At 46.5% G+C, this 17,036-nt stretch overlaps 1 protein-coding gene across 9 annotated transcripts in view; it reads left to right on the top strand.

The window, feature by feature from the left end:
• LOC144111045 (receptor-type tyrosine-protein phosphatase mu-like) overlaps nt 1–17,036 on the top strand; it is a 392,283-nt gene that overhangs the window by 315,531 nt on the left and 59,716 nt on the right. The window lies entirely within an intron of this gene.

Below are 17,036 nucleotides of genomic sequence, written 5' to 3'. Positions count from 1 at the left end.
TGTACTTTTACGTAAATCACGGGCACCAAATTTTGCGTAAACGCAGCGTCTTCCTTTGAAGGCAAGACTTAACGCGGGAGATGAGCGCTTGCAACCTTTCCGCGGTGGTTTTGCGAAGTCGTCTGCATGGCGCGCCCGCATCTCGAGGCTCTCGCGCGCCTCACGTTTTGTCGTGGCGGCTCCGCGTTGTGCCTCTTCCCGCTTGTAGCCGCGTCCTTCGCTTCTGCGCGACATTGCATCGCCCGCCTCCGAGACTGGCAGCGCACTCGCTTGTCATCTGGCTCCCGCATCTGCAGGCGCCTAACGTGGACTGCCCCAGATAGCTACGACACAGACTGACAAAGCGCAACGGAACTAGGACGAGTAGAAGGAACACGAAACACAGGACAGGCTTTCTTCTACTCGTCCTAGTTCCGTTGCGCTTTGTCAGTCTGTGTCGTAGCAGTATGAACGAACTAGCCCACACCAAGGTCCTCCCAGATAGCTCTCTCTGATTTTTGGGGTGCTTGTTTTCTTCTTTTCAATCCTGCGTAAGTCATTCGCATACATGGTGCACTTTGCCCTACGGCTGCCAAGCTATATATAATCGGATTTCTGCCTAGCGCTCTTTCAGTTTAGGTTTCAATAGCCGAGCTGTTACGTGAAAGTTGCGCATAGGTCACGCGACGCATGAAGAAACTGCGATATAATCGCTGCTTCGTCGTTTTAATTCCCTACCGCGCTAAAGCCTGCCTGCCTCAAGTGCCGCAGTGACGACAAATGGAGAAATATCCATTGTATTGTAGTTTTTGTTTTCGTGCCTCACGTGACCTGCGCGGAACTTTGACATCACAGAGCTGTTGAAACCGAAACATGAGAGAAAAGACTGATGGTCGATTTGCGTAGCTCGGCCGAATGCGAAATTGGTACGCTAGCAGTTAGGCTTTGCCTTCTGTTCCGGTGTTAACGGAGGCAGCTGTTCGGGTAGCGATAATAGGTAAATGTCCATATATACGGAATTGGTCCTTCTCTGCATTCATAGATACCTGCGAGTCTTCCTGCCTCTCCTGGCGCAGTGGTGCAGCGGTGAAGCGATGCGCCATTGCCCTTGTATGGCAGGTGCTGCCATCGGTGGGACTTGGTTTCTTTCGGGCTGGGTTGCGACCCAGTTTGGCATTCCCTAGCAGCCTAGGTTTCTTTATTAAATTATTTGCCGCCTGACACGGCGAGCAAGTTGCTAAGCACATATATACACGCTGTCCCAACTAACTTTAGCCAGGGTTTAAAAATATGCCGCGGCACTCTCAGACGACTCGACCAGATGCTCGTTTGGTGTTTAGTGCACGTTTGCAAGTGTGGTATTGTAAGGAGGAAGTCACACAATTTTTGTATTGTGCTTAATTACTTAATTAGTCGAGATTAATTAACAAGCTTCGCACGCAGTGAAGATAGGTGTTAGAACAGTCCGCAAAGCGTCCGATTGAACTTCTTTTCGCTCACTGCAGATGCCGGCGAAATACAAAAAAAAATATGCCGAGACGAAGTAAAGAGCGCTAGCTGTTTGGTAGCACAATATACAGCCTGTTCAAAATTAGCCTTTACTGATTTTTAAAGAAAATGTGAAGCGCCGTTGCAAGTTGGTAATGTGGACACAAATTGGGGTAATAGTTGTCCCCGTAAATTCAGTAATTAACTAAAATCCACTAATTAACTTTTTATTGGCTCAAGTTAGCGTGTATGTTTATATTGGGATCTTGGAGGCAGTTTCTTTCAGGGGCGATTCAATTTTATACAATTTTAGTAACGCGCCTGTGCCCTGAGATACGCGCGTCCAAAATTTCGTCCCAGTTCGTCGAAGTATGCATGCGAGACAGCGGCTCTCAGCGTGAAGCACCTCCCTTACGTGACGCAGCTGTTGCGTATGGCACCCGCGTTACAAGAGCCTGCAGCGAGCATCGACGCGGATGACTTTTCGTTCTGGGCCAGAGTTTTCCTTCTTGGCGATGGAAACCGATGAACCACTGTTGAGTAGGCGATAAGGGAGAGCTATTTCTTCAAGCGATCGCATCTGCAGCCGGTAGAAAGACGGGAAGCCGGACGCTGCCCACTCTTGCAAGATGGAGTGCCATACGCAACAGCTGCGTCACATGAGGGAGGTGCTTCACGCTGAGAGCCGCTGTCTCGCATGCGTACTTAGACGAAGTGGGACGAAATTTTAGTCCTGCGCCTCTCACGACACAGGCGCGTTAATAAACTTGTACACAATGATATAGCCCTCAAAAGCAACTGCCTCCAAGTTCCCAATATAAACTTGCACGCTAACTTCAGCTGATTAAAAGTTAATTAAGAATTTTAGAAATTAAGAAAATGAAGAGCTCAGAAAATGTGTCACCAGATTGCAAGAGGAACGTGATGCCCTGCGCTCACAGTTAAAAGACCATGAAATTCGTCTTGGCCAAAATGAACAGAACTCCCGATGTTTCAACGTTGAAATGTCGGCCGTGCCGCAAACTGCGGATGAAAGCATTCTTGAAATCACCAAGAAGCTTGGCGTAGTTATTGGTGTTCCTCTTGAAAATACTGACATTGAGGCATGCCACCGAGTCCGAACAGCCGGTAACACTACTGCTCCTAACATTGTCGTCCAGTTTACGCGCAGGGGAAAGCGCGACGCCTTTCTTGACAAGGCGAAGAAACAAAACCTTACATCAGAGGACTTAAACCTCAAACCCAAGGTCCCCATCTTTGTGAATGAGCACCTTTCCCCGGCAACAAAACGGCTGTTTGGCGCAGCAAACAAGAAGCGAAAAGCAGTTGGCTGGAAGTATTTGTGGACGCGGCATGGGAAAATCTATGCCCGAAAAGCAGATGCCTCGTCAGTCGTCTGTGTCGAGCACATTGATGACCTGACAAAGTTGGTTTAGTCGTAGTGGCAGTCGTACTTTAGACTTCTTTCTTTCAAATGGTTCTTCAACCATGTGATTTTAAAGTTACAGTAAAATCAAAATACTCGGCATTATGTGTTTTCCACCAAAATGTGCACTCTGTTGCAAATAAGGAAGACGAACTGATGCTTGTACTTGATATGTTCGGCCTAGTATTTTCGGTTATCATGCTCACAGAAACATGGTACACCCAAGAATAACACGTGTTAAATCTGCCTGGTTACCAGTCATTTTTTCTATATCGTTCGGATAAGCGAGGTGGTGGCGTCTCCATTTTAACCAAAGAAAACATAACCTGCGAAGAAGAATTTGAATTTTGTGCGGTTACTCCAGACTACGAGGTACTTACTTTGCGCTCTGAAATAAATCTTTTTTGCGTCGTATACCGGCCGCCCTCCGATGATTTCAACATATTTTTTTAATTTTTTTGGAGTATATATTTGGTTATGTGACAGACAATAAGTTAGATCTTTATAGGGGGCGATATAAATTTGAATATGCTTTTACGGACGAACACAGAAAAGAAGCTCTGTGATATTATGGATGCAAATGGCTTTTGGAATGCCATTTCAGAACCCACTCGTGTCACTCCAGATAGTTCCTCATTACTAGATATATTTATCACAAATATTTAACGGCTGTAAATACTGTATGCACTGGTCTCAGTGACCACTTTGGAATAGTAATGTCGGTTCGAAAATCTTATGTCGTAGCTAATAAAACCAGAAAAACAAAATTCTTACGAGAAATTACCCCTGCTACACTTGATTCGTTTCGTAGTTCCGTTAGTAAGCAGGACTGGAACCCTGTCTACGCAACTCAAGATAGTGACACAGCATACTGCAAATTCACTGACCTCTTCAAAGCACTGTACGATACACATTTTCCATTACGTCCAAGAAGAAAACCGAAAAATGCTCGGAAGCCTTGGCTAATCCGGGAATTAGTAGATTCGATTAAACATAAAAATGGCCTCTATGCAAAGTTTGTAAAAGACAAAGATACGCATTCCTTTCGCGAATTTAAAGCGTACCGAAATAAGCTTACGTCTAGACTACGTGCAGCAAAGAACGCCTATTTTGCAGATATATTTTCTGATGAGAGCATAAAACGTTCTGATGTACTCTGGCGAAAACTTAACTCACTAATGCATTCTGGCCCTCAAGGAGTTATACCCGATACACTTATACATGAAGGGAAACTGCTACATGGCAGCCAATTAGCTGATGCCTTAAATAGTTTTTCGTACAGCAGGCCGCTCACAGTGATTACTCCTGTGCAAACAATACATCCCGTGCTGAACGCTTTCTCTGTCAGACTGCTACATGCCATTCACTGTTCTTTTCTCCGACGGACTGCACAGAAGTATGCCTTTGTATCAATTCCATCAAAAATAGTAAATCCCAGGATGTATGTGGTATGCAGGTACTTCCTGTGAAGCACGTTCTTGACGTAATTTGTCCAGTCATTACTTTTATATATAACTTGATTTTGTCCACGGGCGTATTTCCCCAAGCAATGCAGACTGCACGTGTGGTTCCTATATTTAAATCTGGAGATCGTAGTCTTTTCGTCAACTATCGCCCAATCTCGATACTACCAGTATTTTCTAAAGGTATGGAAAAAATACTACACACCAAAATTGTATCGTTTTGATCGCGTAATAATCTTCTGCCCGATTATCAACATGGTTTCAGGAAGCATCGATCAACAGAAACAGCACTTTTAACGCAAAAAGAATTTATCGTTGAAGCATTCACCAAAAAACGTATGGTACTGGGCATCTATGTCGATTTTTCAAAGGCATTTGATCTTGTCAATCACACTATCCTTGTTTCAAAATTGTACAGATACGGCGTTCGTGGAACACCACATGCGCTTCTTACCTCATACCTTAGCAACAGGACACAATATGTCGAAATAAATAACATTAAATCTTTTTTGCAATCCGTTCATGCCGGCGTGCCACAGGGAAGCATACTCGGACCGCTACTCTTCCTTATTTATATTAATGATATGGTGCACTGCGCTCAGGACGTAAAGTTTAATTCCTATGCGGCCGACACCACCATTTTCGTTACCGGAAGTACGCAAGCAGATGTAGAGGAGCGAGCAAATATGGCGCTTCTGGACTTGGACTCTTGGGTCAAAGCAAACCACTTAAAAATAAACACAAGCAAAACAAAAGCAGTCCTATACATTCCAAAAAGGAAGGAATTACCGGGTACCTTCAGCGTACGATTAGGAACAGAAAAAGTTGAAATTGTGAACTCTTTGAAAGTACTCAGAGTGGTCTTTTCAAGGCACCTTACATGGAACGACCACATAGATTACTTGCATTCAAAAGTTGCATCAGCAGTTGGCGCCATCGCCCGAACAAGATACTTGCTGCCTTCTAAAATAAAACTCTTGTTATATAACGCGCTTGTGCTACCGCTCATACAGTACTGCAGCTTACTCTGGTGCACCACAGGGGTAACCAACTTATCCAAATTACACTTGTTGCAGAAAAGAGCATTACGGTATGTGGCGGGTGTGTCTTACCGTCATCCAACCAAAGAGCTTTTCTTGAAGTATAATGTCCTCTGTGTTCTCCTTTTTTGGTTACAAGATAATCATAGCTTATAAATATTTCATAAAATCTAAGGTAAGTATTGTCGTAAACCTTGCAGAATTAAAAGAAAATACCCGAGACCGACAAACCCGACACAAAGAAAAATATCTTGTTTCAGTGCCTCGCACGTATTCATACACTCAATCATTATGCTACACTGTACCAAAACTACTGAATAAGTTACATGCAACTGGATTCGATCCAGTATATGAGTCTAATCGCCGAATTTGTCTTTTTTGCCGTGAACAACTATTGTGAACCTAGTGTTGCTTTGTATTTAGAATGTTATCTTGATGTATCCTAATTTTAAGACTGTGTCTTTAGGATGTGTCTAATTTTCTGTTTTTGTGCTTTACTGTGTGTCTTATATTCATACGGACAAAAGTAATAATATGAAACTCTTCGATGCATAAAATGATGCAAACTGATCTTTCTCCTAGCTGTTGCTCTGCCAATTATTGTAGGGGGCCAGGGCCTTGTCAAGCTGTCTTTCACAGCTTTTAGTCCTGGCCTCTTTCTTTTCGACGAAAAGAAAAATAAACTCGACTTGACTTGAATTACTGGATTTACGGGGACAATTATTACTTCAATTTGTGTTCGCCTGGCCGCATTACCAACGCTCAAAAGTTGCATTAGTGTACGGCGTTTCACATTTTTTCTTTAAACCAGTAAAATATAATTTTGAACACGCTGTATTGTCAATGCGATGTCTTCTTACGTGATTAGGCTACTTTTCCATACCTCACGGCGAGCGGGCGCCTACCGCCTTGAGGTCGGGTGTTTTTGACCAATTTGAGCCGAAAAAGTTTTCAGACTCTTTGGGGCCATTTTTCCTTACCTCAAGGCGGTAGGTGCCCGATCGCCGTGAGGTATAAAATTGTGAGCTGCCGAGTGCTGATGCGACGGCCGCCATGCTAAGCCTAACCATAACTAAATATTAGCCTAACTAGGTGATATTCGTATCGAACATGTTCCACTCATCGAGCCCGACACAATTATACCATTAGATCATGACTTAATCGTTTAATTAATTATAACCAATTACATTTAAGCCTAACCAAAACTAAATATTTACTTCATTACTTAATATTGGTGTCTAACGTGTTCTACTTATCTAGAATATAGTATATAATTCATTTTATGATGACCTTGTTAATTAGTGAGTTATAAGCGATTAAACATAGTCACGTGACTAGTTAATTATGACGTCACAAAATCTGGGATCTAACCAATCACCAATTCGATGTACTAATGACGTCACCAATTGCGTTGCTATATCGATTCATTAACGCGGCCGCCATCTTGAATTCCTCGGACTTAAAATTTCACGCCGGAGGGAGGTGGCAAGAAATCGAGAAACGTGATGAATAAGAGCTAACGCTCTTGACAAATACCGCGCGACATGCCCTCTTGCGCGCCGCGATTGCCGCGCTCTCAAACGTTCTGCTTACGAATGAAGAGATCATTTGACGGGTGTGCTGCTGCTTAAAATGCTGACACGGCTGCGACGCAGGCGCTGCCTGTGCGATTTACGCCATTGCAAGCGGCAAGGGCGGCGTCGGCTTATCTCTATCATGAAACGCCGCGAGGGAAGCGTACCACTGGCGTAAATCGCACAGCCAGCTGCTGCGTCGGTGCCCTGCCGCCCTTTCGCTACCCTACGTGGAATGTTTGAGAGCACTGGAATCGCGGCGTGCAAGCTGACATGTCACGTGATATTTTTTTTTGTATTTCGCGGGCATCTGCAGTGAGCGAAAAAGCTAATTTGTAATAGATGGAAAGTTAGAATCTGTTCAATCGGACATTTTTAGAACCAAAGTGGCTGTTTGGGCTTGTTGGTCAGGGATCATGGTTAAATAATGCAGCGCGGAAAGACCAGGACAAGCGAAGAAGTGCACAGGACTGGCGCGGACCATTCTACAACCTATCTTCATTGCGTGCGAAGTTGGTTAATTAATCTCGACAAACTAGGCAATTAAACACAATACAGAAATAGTGACTTGTTCCATACAATAGCCAGCAGCATGCATCTAGTCGCGTCGTTATAGAAAGCTGCGGCATATTTTTAAACCCTGGGTAATGTTAATTAGCGGGGACACCGTGTATATACTTGGGCAGGTCGCTCACCACACGGTAAGCAGATGAGCAGCCTGCAACAAAACCGGCTTCAGACAAACAAACACACAACGAGGAATGGTCGCTATAAGTGCTATGGCACTAAAACCCGATTGAAAATTAATTCGCGGTTTTAGACAAATACTAGTGCATACATAGTAATGTCTTATACGCAGCACTGCAAAGAAGACATGCCACCAAACTTAGGTACTCATTTAGAAGCCCAGCTCTCTGCGGCAAGCAGTGAAGGGTAAGCTAATGGGGCAAGGCTTCTGGGACTAAGATGTTCGGCCGCGGGACGGTGCGCCTGGCCGTCTGGCGCGTTGCTCGCAGAGCGGCAGCCTTGCTCCGTCGCTGGTATAGCTGGCACCATCTGTGGAAGCTTATTCTAGCAGCACACGCTCAGAGTAGTTGTTGTTGTTGTTAGCCTATCAAAAGATGGCACATACCCACGCTGAGGGATCGGCCAAGAATCGGGTGGCTATTCACGTGAACGCAGTTAATAAAAAGGAAAAGGACGTGGGAGCGCAACACCGGTGGATTCTTCCTCATGGACAGAAAAGGGATGAGAGTTTTGATTTCAAAATTTGTAAGAATAATAATAAAGAGAGGGATTAAATAATAATGATTAAGTCAAAATGTAATAATTGTTAGAAAAGCCAGGACTGTCAGAAATATGCCCCCTAAACGACGAGTATTATTAGTATCCTATGTTTGAGAGGAAACTATGAACTGCAGCCGTGCACTATGTTCCGCTGCGTAGGACACGAGGGCATGTTTCGGTGTTTTAGCTTTGTCTCCATTGCCAAGAAGAGCTCTCGCAGAGCTTGCATCGACGTCACACCCGGTGGCCGCATGATGGCAGTCGGCCATGCTACCGAACCACCGCCGACCGCCTCCAGCTTACCGCCGCCTGTTATGTAGCTCGCATCGTGCCGGTTATCGTCCATCCGTAGCTTCAATATGGTTTTGTGTGCTGCTCCAACCGTAGTGACAGCTGCATGCAAAAGAAGCCGGTTAACACCAACTTCTTTCCCATTCCTAAGACAATCGTAGGCATGAAAATGCGAGCGCTCCAAGGCTCTCAGTACGAATAGGTACGGGCTGTGGCTGGTTCGCTTTGAGCGCGACGATTTGGACCCCGACAAACCCAATTTACCTGTGGGCGGAAGTAAGAGACCTGTGCCGTGAACTAAATGTTTGCGAAAACGTGGAAAGCAAGGACTACGCCCTGAAGTGAACGTTGCTGTTTTCATTGATGCCAACCAATTTGTTGGACGCCACAAACCAGGACTGGGTCCCACGTCGCTGCATCTTGGCTACAGCACTAGGCGTGGAAGCCGGTTCGAATCGCCACGACCGCAGCGAGCAACGACGGCAGAGAAGGCGGCGTGCCAAGGCCGAGCTTTTCGTCTCGTAGGCGCATCGCAGACGGGCTCCTCATCCACCTGGTGGAAAAATCCTTGTGTGCCTCCAATGATTCGAAGGCTTTCATTTCTTCCGACGTCACAAAGCTGGAAGAGTCCACGACATCCCCGTGGGTCACTCCAGGGAACACACCAGCGCCCACCGCCGTGTCGACTCACGTCGCAGCGTGTACACGGATCCATATCGTCGCAAGTTTGTGCCTTGCGCAGCGTACGCGCGCCGGTCGATTAAGTTCAGAGCAGTAGCCTGCAATGCATGGATCTTTCCTCTGCGGAGTCGGCGTCGCGCCCGAAAGGATAACAAAATAATCCAAAGCGTCCCAGGCGCGGTCAGGCATCATAGGGCGGAGACGGGCGAATGGTTCGGCAGCATGGCCGTCAGCGCTTGATGGGGCGGAAGTGACGTCAGGTGGAAGCTATGAAGCCGGAAGGGACGTCACATTTAGGCCAACTGCGACAAGGTTCGGAAATTGTTCCTGGACGAACACCCAGGGAGTAGTCCTCTTGTGGTGCGCGTCGCGAATCCTTATGGATACAATCTGACACACGGGCGTCGCCGTTCAAAGGGTGTGACTTTTGGAATTCTATATTCGTCTGTTTCGAGATTGCACTGTGGGATTTTCTGCCTAAAAGGTAATCGCGCAGCTTGACTGCATCTAGGACTGCATCTAGGTTTTTTTTCACTGCAAAAACGCACAAGGACTGCGTTCCTTTTCGTGCCATAATTTCTGAGAGGGCCACATGGCAGATCAATCTATCTGATTTCCTGGCAAAGCAGCTGAAACGTCTGCGGCTCGATGATCCTTACAGGATCCCAAACTCGCTCGCCTTGACCGCCTTTCTTAAAGAAAAAAGCAGTCAGATATCGTACAGCTTTTCCATCGACATCCAAGAAATGTACTATGCCATTCCTCATCGGGAACTCATGTCGGTTTTGCGATCCACCATCGAAGAAGACGGTGCTGTTTCCTTTCAAAATTCAGCCGGCATTTCAACGGAAACCTTCCTTGAACTGTTGACGGTGTACCTTGATTCGACAGTTGTAGCCCACAATCAAAAACACTACGTACAGAAGAGCGGTATCTGCATTGGATCGAAAGTGGCACCATACCTTTCCGAACTCTACCTTGCATCTTGTGATAGGAAAATCGACAGCATCGTACGCGGCTATCCGGGGACCACAATCTTTCGGTACGTGGACGACTTTCTAATCTCTTGCTCAATAAGTGCTCATGAAGCCGCCGAGTGCAACTTTGTAGGACGAATGCTAACGTTATTTCAAGAAAGCATGCCCGAATTCACTTTCACCCATGAACTCCCCGAGGGCAACCAAATTAGGTTTTTGGATCTCCGGCTTCTGCTCGAAGAAGGACATGCGTGCTGGCGCTATGAACCTCGCAGCAACAAAGATTTCCTTCCCCATGAGTCAGCTCATTCTAAAACCGTCAAGAGGGCAATTGCGAAAGGGGCATTGAGGTCAGCGCTTGAAAAATCATGCCCGCACCAAATGGGCCCCAGCTTTTCGAAGCAGATCACTAGATTAAGGGCAGCTGGTTACCCCCAAGAAATGCTGATCATGGTAAGCGAGGCGCTGCTTCACCGCTTGCCTCGCAAGGAATCTGCAACGACGGGGGAAGAAACGTGGACCAGCAAGAACATCGTTGTTGTACCCTACGTCCACGGCTTTACTCACAACCTCAAAAAGATCGCCGCAAAACAAGCTGTCAAGGTGGTTTGCTCTGCACCCATCAAAGCATACAAGATGTGCCGCCAAGTTAACAACGAAGAGCGAAGGATGAGGTGCGCAGTAAACCACCAGACAAGATACGCAGATTGCGACGAAGGTGTAATTTATCATTTCCCTGTCGCATGCGGTAAATGTTATATTGGACAGACAGGCAGGTGCGTCAATGAAAGAGCTAGAGAACACGCAAATTCATTAGGAGCAACTGCCACATCAGGTTTCCTGGCTCTTCATTGCCGCCAGCCTAAGCACCCATGCACGGCCAACCTCGACAACATCTCGATCCTTGGAAGAAAAAAAGATAGGCTGGCCAGGGAAATCATCGAAGCTGTAGCCATCCACAAGAAAGGGAAGGACTGCGTAAGCACCCCGTCAATTGCACTTTCAACCAAAGAAAAAACGTTCCTCCATGATGTTTGCCCTGTCCCATGAACCGGCCAAATTATACGCCCGTCCTGTTCGGCACCGTGTTTGTGCTTTTTGTTTTATCTCCCACATCATGTTTTAGGTTTTTAGCCCTGCTTTAGTCGTGTTACTGTTGGCATTTTGGTTTTAATTCAACTTCAGGTTTTTAGCTCTGTTTTAGCCGTCTTAGCGTTGGCATTTTTTGGTTTTTATTCAACTCTCGTCTCACCTGAAGGCGAAGGAGCTTTTCATGATTTCGTAGCCTCATGTCCATCTTCATGTTAAACTTCTAGCTTTGTTTTGGCGTGATTTCTTGCGGGTTTTTCATTCATATATTATTTCAGTTGTTTCGTGTTTTGTTTTTATGACGCGGCTTTTGCTCTATCACTGTCTTTGTTGTGGCCTAGATCTTATCCTGTGACTACTCTTAGAACTGATTCTCGATCATGCTTTGGTTCTCATCACGTGCGCACAGTTTTGCAACGCGGCCTAAGATTGTGGGGGGCTCAGTGATTTCGCTTTCCCGGTAACGGCTGTTTCGTCATTTGTTCTAAGGATTGTTGTTACATTTGCTTTTGGTGCGGCCTTCTTTCGCCATGCCCTTTGCCTTCTCTCCATCCTTCTCTCCACCTTTACCACTGTATATATTTCCGCGCGTTCCGCGCCTTTTCATTAAAGTTGTTAGTCAGCAGTGTGTTCCGTGTTCCACGTGTCTCTCTTCGTTTGTGTCCCAAAGTTCATGCTGGCCCAAATCATGAAACCCCGTGCTTCGCGTAGCGTAGCCCACGAGCGAAAACCAGATGTTATCATGTGACAGAGCAGCCGACCGTTAAAAACTGGGATCAAATGGGACGTATCGTCGGATTAATTATATGTACAGCCTACGACGAGCAATACGAAAAAAAAAAGATGTCAAAATTTTGACCACGGATGCTCAGCGCTATCGCACCGGCCGCAGTTTTGTTCTTCCAGTGCCGTCAGCTTGATGTGATTTGCGGGAAGCTTACATGCGCACAGTAATTAACCCCTATTGATATCAGATCTGATGCCAATAGCAAAGTTAAAAAGGAGAAAAAGAAAAAAGTTGCTGTTGTACCATATCCGCATCAGGTCACGCACAACCTGAAGAGAATTGGAAAGCATTTGGGGGCTGATGTGTTTTCAGCACCTATTCGATTGTCCAGCCGGGTGAAGAAAGTTAATTCGACCAACAGTGATCCACGCGGCTGCTTGAAAAGGCATGCAAAACAATTTGTCCCCTGCCAGGAGGGAGTAATCTACTCTTTGCCGCTATCATGCGGGAAGCAATACATCGGCCAAAGCGGCCGATGTATCAACGAATGATTAAAGGAGCATGATTATAATGTCTCACGTGGCCCCATACTAGACCACGTAGCCAAACACTGCAGAGACTTCAAAAGTGATGATGATGATGATGACGAAGATGACATCGATGCCTGCAAGCCATTGTACGAGTGCGTTAATTGTGATAGGTAGGAACCGCGTCTCACTGACAAGATTAATAGAAGCACACATAATAGCAAGGCTCCCGGAAGAATGTATAAGCGCGAACTCCGTATCTCTGTCAGGAAAAGAAAAACGATAGATACCTCGACTGCGATTGCTGACACGCGTGTGCTTTACATCGGGTTTTTTTTTTTACATTTGTGACATGTGTGCATTGCTTTCCATTTCTAGCCGCCAGTCGGGTACTTATTCCGGCTGGCAGCTATTAAAGATATCAGTTGTGAGTCAGCGCTGTGTTGTGTCACTGCCTGTGTCCTACGTCCCGGTCGTTGCACTGTAGTCATGGAATATCGAAACCAACTCGCCCAACAACTTACCTTGTCGAAAATCTGTGGTGCGCCAGTCTTGAAACTTTGTACGAATTTATCCTGTGTAAAGCAGTTACTGATATGGGCTCGGTCGAGCAACACTCGAAACTCAGTCGTGTTTCGCTTCCTCGCTGAATTCATGTTTCATTTGATTTAACCATAGATCTAAAGACAATAAATATAAGTGGGGGTCCTTGTGCCCTTTTCCGCTCACAATGGCAAAAAGTTATTGCGCCGGAAATTTTTTGCTCCAAGCTTATCGTTTCTTCTTCACTCTACTGAAGACCGTTCAAACATTGTTTCGCTGAGTGTTCTGCTTTTCAAGGTGCAGCGCACTAGTATAGCGCGTCTATTTACGACTCAAGTTGTGAAGAGGCTGCGTATTAGGTAAGAACTTTCTCACGCGGGAAATGTATCAGACGGGGTGAAAGGGCACTTCGGACCATGGACCATAACCCAACACGAAAGCTTGAGAAAGCGGCATTTTTTTACCGATGCAAACTACCATAGAACGAGCATAATTTTCAAAAAGCTCCTTTCCACTTGAGGCTAAATGGCTCTTGAAGGACTCAAGTGTGCAGGTCGTTCATCCAAGTTCGCTTTGAAAACTCACAATGAGGCGAAAAAATATAACCAAATCACCATCGCAGAAGTTTACACTGTCATGAAAAACCCGCAATTAGAAAACGGAATGAAAAATTTCAGAACATTACTGCACACCTTATGCCCAGTGCCCACCATATGTCCAGTCGAAATTCGGCCGACGTCGCCGCTTGGATATGCTTGCGCAGGAGGTTTCCTCTTTCGAGGTGGCATTCTAGGTCTCTTCTGGCCGTATGAGGTACTTGGGACAGTTCGGAAATAAGGTAGGAACTCAACCTCTGGAAAGCACGGGCTTCTTTTCCGCGTCAAGTAGCACTCTTCCATCGAGCTCAGCGTAATATACCCGGAATATCGCGTCCTCTGCAAAATGCTTGGTGCAGACATGGTCAATGGGTATTAACGTCCGTTCTGCCCTAGGAATCATACGGCGCCACTTCTCCAAACAAACATTGTCGGACGGAGGTTTGAATAATGTCACACGCTCCGCACAAGTCCTGCAGCCCGAATTGCAGTTGAGCACGAAGAAAATTCCTTCCCATTGCGCAGCAGTCAGCGCAGCACTCACCAGCTGTGGGCTACTCTGCCGACGATCACCAAACACAAGGTCTTGATGCAAAATAAAAGAACGCGTTTAAAACAGTACAGAAGTGCAGCCGCACACTCCGAAATGTGGCACGTGCGCAGTGCCAATGTCGCTTCAATGTAGGTGGCTCTATTTTCTGCTTCCCTTTGCGGGGATCACTGCTCAGAGCCGAGGGGACGAGAATGGGAGGAGGAGGTCCGAGAAAGGCAAGACTGCACACACTATGCGGGCGTCTAGGGCACTTGGCGGGTACTGGAGGTGGTGATGACAGGAGGAGGTTCCCCAGGACACTACACAACACCGCACAATAGGAACACTGCTCTCCCGTGGCCTAGATGGTAGGGGCCTAGATGGTAGGTCTGCCCGCACAGCGACTGTGCGGTTGTGGATTGAGAGTGGTCCGCACCACGCCGGACCGAGCCGCCCAGCGTGGGCCCGCCTTTCGCAGCGCCCTCTAAGTTAGCGACTGGATGTCATGGCAACACCCCCGAACATATTGTGGCCGCGAGCGGGCGGCGCTCTCGCGTGCGGCGGGACTAGTGTCAACACCTTTGTATATTATTTTTATACTCTGGTTGGGGCAGTGCAACACCCTCTAAAGAACTTGGGCAGTGGCGTACATTGCGAGTAGTAGTAGTAGTAGTAGTATTAGTAGTAGTAGTAGTAGTAGTAGTAGTAGTAGGAGGAGGAGGAGGAGGAGGAGGAGGAGTAGCAGTAGTCGGAGTAGTAGTAGTAGTAGTGGTAGTGGTTGTAGTAGGAGTAGTAGCTATACCATTGATTTCAGAAGGTCGTTAGTAATAGTTGGCGTAATGGGTTGGTAGGTGACATTGGGAGCCACCTTGAGGCTTTTTACCTTTGAAGCAGGAGCGTCTTTCAAGAGCGTAAAAGCTGCAACCGGTGAGTGGTTACGATTAGAACAATCCGGGCGATGCTCAGATTGGAAGAGGCAGCACGGTTACCGCGGAACGAGAAGGTCATGGATAGTGTAACTTGAAGGTGGTTACCGTGAAAGGAGTACGATGAGGCGAGAGTGGAACAATCGCCAGAGGTAGCTAGGTGGAAGGAGGAAGGAATGGCGAGATCATAGGAGAGAAACTTAGCCATAGGCAGATTAATGTGGAGGGTATGACGACAGCGTAAGGCGCAAACGGAAAGTGGCTGCCACGTGAAACACCGTTGCTGTATACTAACCATAAAGGAGGAAGAGGGGTACCATTTAAGAAGGAGGGTATAGCGGGAGCGTACGAAAGCGCAACAGGAGGGCGCTTAACACGGGAACCAACCACAGGATACCATATGGAAGGAGGAAAAAAGGCCACCACCGTCTGGAAGACGTTGAAGTAACGAGCGTTAGTTTTATTGGCCATGTGTAAAACGAAAGTCTTTCCGCGTCTAGCGGGGCCAGTGAAGAAAGCCCTGAACGGTTCTGAAAAGTAACATAACTTTTCCACCTTGCGGAGCGATCGACGCCTAGCGCCATCTGTCAGAGAAATTACGATGCACGTCTATCCATTGCACGGCCGGTCTCGAGGTGGGCACGCGCGCTCTTTCATACGGCCTTCGCATTGGCCGCAGAAGCAATGCGAGATTTTTTCCGGGAGTCACACCGCCCGCTGCCGCTAGAGGCGCGACGACCCCACCGCTCGCTCCCCGCCTGCATCTGCGGCGGCGGGTGGCTTTTGACTGGTTTTGCGCTGTGGTCCGCTGCTTCATGGTGAGCGCAGCACCGAAGTCAAAGAAAACAAAATCCAGATGCTTAAGCTGCGTATCGGCAACAAAGTCCACATGTGCACAGATTCTTCGTCACAAACTTTGCTCGATGAAAACATTTAAAATGAGGAATCCCTCTCCCATTCCTCACAACTATGTCGAGCATTTCTGGTTTTCAATCCAGATGGAAATACTGTGATCACTTCCTCTCTTATATATCATGGTCCGTGATTAAATGACAAGTTAGTGCTAAGAGGAAGATAATGAAAACTCAGAGAACGAACGTTTTGTGCTTGTCCCATAAAAATGTACTATATCGGGGAAAAAATTCTCTACGACGCTTGAGCCATAAATTCGATAGCGCCGTAGCTGGTGGCTTGAGACGATACTTGAGTCGTTGAACTGTCAAATAAATTGCAAAATCGCTGGGAGGTGTATATAGTACTTAATTACGCCGATATCGCTTTTCGCAAGTCCTGAATTAACTTATTTTCACCCTCTTATACGTCACAACTTCCTTAAACGAGAGGCCTGTACTGATATCTCAAAAAATGCTAATTACTAATGTGCGAGCAAGTGTCAAGAAGCATTGTAATGAATTTTTATCTGCTCAAAGCCAATGGCCCGCGGCATTTGTGCTTTTGTTGTGAAACAAGAAGCCACCAGATCCCTCTGGAATGTCTGTAGCCGCGTGCAAGTCTCTCTTCATGCTCAAAATGGTCGTAAGCGCTTTAGGTGTCTAATGTTTCAAGTTCCTGGTCACCTTTAAATTGTGCAAGGCCGAGAGCGACCGTCATTCTGACCTTCGTTGACCGAGCGCTTGTTGAATCGCTGCACCGCTGAACTGCATGCTTTATGTTAGAGGACACGATTTAGCCCCAATAAACAATTTTCTAGCTGGACGCAAGCTTCCTTGTCGTCATTGTGGCCTGACTAACATTAATAGAATATACAGAACCAATCAGTACAAGCTGTGTATGCTGCCACAGATATTGACATGTACTGAGTATTGCAACTTCAGAAAGTATGTATGTCCAATAAGTTACTTCAGCTACCATAAAGAGCGCCATTTTTTT

The sequence above is a fragment of the Amblyomma americanum genome, chromosome 11 (genome assembly GCF_052857255.1).
Source record: "Amblyomma americanum isolate KBUSLIRL-KWMA chromosome 11, ASM5285725v1, whole genome shotgun sequence".
Taxonomy (NCBI): Eukaryota; Metazoa; Arthropoda; class Arachnida; order Ixodida; family Ixodidae; genus Amblyomma; species Amblyomma americanum.
Note: the sequence above shows the minus strand (reverse complement) of the source record. Positions and strands in the feature narration are given on the sequence as shown.